This window comes from Salvelinus sp. IW2-2015, linkage group LG20 (assembly GCF_002910315.2).
Source record: "Salvelinus sp. IW2-2015 linkage group LG20, ASM291031v2, whole genome shotgun sequence".
NCBI classification, from domain to species: Eukaryota; Metazoa; Chordata; class Actinopteri; order Salmoniformes; family Salmonidae; genus Salvelinus; species Salvelinus sp. IW2-2015.
Window position 1 is genome coordinate 13,170,909 of NC_036860.1, and position 1,848 is coordinate 13,172,756.

Genomic DNA, 1,848 nt, shown 5'->3' on the forward strand with positions numbered 1-1,848 from the left:
CCGAGATTAGGGGAACCTTGAGAAGTACTTCCCTGTCCTCATAAGTTTCTCAGTTCTTGAGTGGTATGAAGCCTGAAATTTGCCAAATCATAAAAGAGACTCTGATAGGGTGGGGAACAGCCACATTAGCCGAAGTAAAGAGGTATGCTATASACCATGAGCATAATGGTAAGGAAAAGAAAAGTAAGAAAGAACAAACAGGAGCAGAATATTTGATCGCCACTCTTGGGGAAATTGCAGGAAAGAGCAGGAAAGATTTTAAAAAGAAAGGGGGAAACAGGGAGAGTAGAAAGTGGATAGAACCCGAGGACAGAAAGTGCTACAACTGCAATAAAACAGGCCACATGGCAGAGGATTGTAMKGCCCCACCAAGGAACAGTAGACAGAGACAGTTTAGGGATAGACAGAAGAGGGAACGTAGGCGAATGAGAGAGCGAGAGGAGTCTGAGGATGAGGAAGAACAGGCATGACTAGATGAGGGGAATGACAGGGAGGATTCAGAGGACACAGAAAGGAGGACAGGATTTGGCAACCTTATTGAGAAAGTGGATAGAGGTAGAGAAAGGGAGAAAGTCGAGAAAAGTGGACAGTCAAGAGAAAGGGGGAGATAGATGCTTTAACTGTCACAAACCGGGTCATTTAATGATCGGAGGGAGTACAATGGAATTATCATTATTATTAGGTTTTGTTTGTAGTCAACGTTTGGGTTTCTGAATCGGTGTAGTATAATGAAATGCTGACCAAGAGGTTGTGTGTTTTTTTTCTGGGAAAGGGAGTGCTTCATTGTCTCTCTTTGGAATGATATCTTAAAGGGGTACACACACACATGATATTTTAGAAGTTTTATTTTCTGATTTTTAATTAAACATGTGAATTCTTTTGATAAGGGAATGTTCTGGGAACCTGGGATACAACATGTAGAAAATGTTTGACGTTTTTTCWTTAATTTGTCTAATATAGTAAGAAACACTTCTTTGAAAGGGTGATATRACTTTTGACCTCTATCATAGCTCTCCTGTGTGGTCTGATCAGCCTCATGGGAGGGCCATTTGGATAATGAATTTAAAGTCATTTGTAATACTGATTTTAAKGTAATTTGTGTAAWTGATAATTATGATGGAGTTTATAGTTCTTTGACATATTTGCAATTTGAACCAATAAGAAGAAAGAAAGTGTCACGTTTGTCGTAATGTGGAAGAGAGGAAGACCAAGGCGCAGCGTGAAGTGAATACATTCTTCTATTTTTGGGAGATTAGGAGGGAGGGGGGGGCAGGAAGTGAGGCAAATAGAGAAGAGAGCAGAAGGAAATTTAAAAGAAGGGAGAGACTGGAGAGGGCAGGAGACGGTGAGCGGTTGACGAAAGGTAGAATTCTCATTAATAAGCCAGGATTGAGAGAAGAAGATAGAAGTGCAACGAATAGTTAGATGAACGATGAGAAGATACTCCATTCCCACTCATAACCTACCCAACCCAGAGCTGGGTACGAGCATCAACCAGACACGATAGAAGTCTATAGGCATGGACACAGAGGGATTGAGCAAGGGCGTAAGCAATGGAAAAATTCTTCGTGACATGGTACTGAAACATATTTTACTTTTAAGACTGTGATATGTTGTTGTTTATCTACCTTATGAAGCATTAGCCACTCTGGATAAGAGGTCTGCCTAAATTACCAAAATGTAAATGTATATGTGAAAAATGAACAACTGCAAAGCACACTGGTATTTTCATTGGCCTTGTTTACAAAGCAGGAGCTTCCTTTAGTAGTAATACTTCAGCATGCTTTGCCATATTTCATTTACATATACTGTACATAAAATTTAGTTCATTTTAGCAGGAGATGCTCT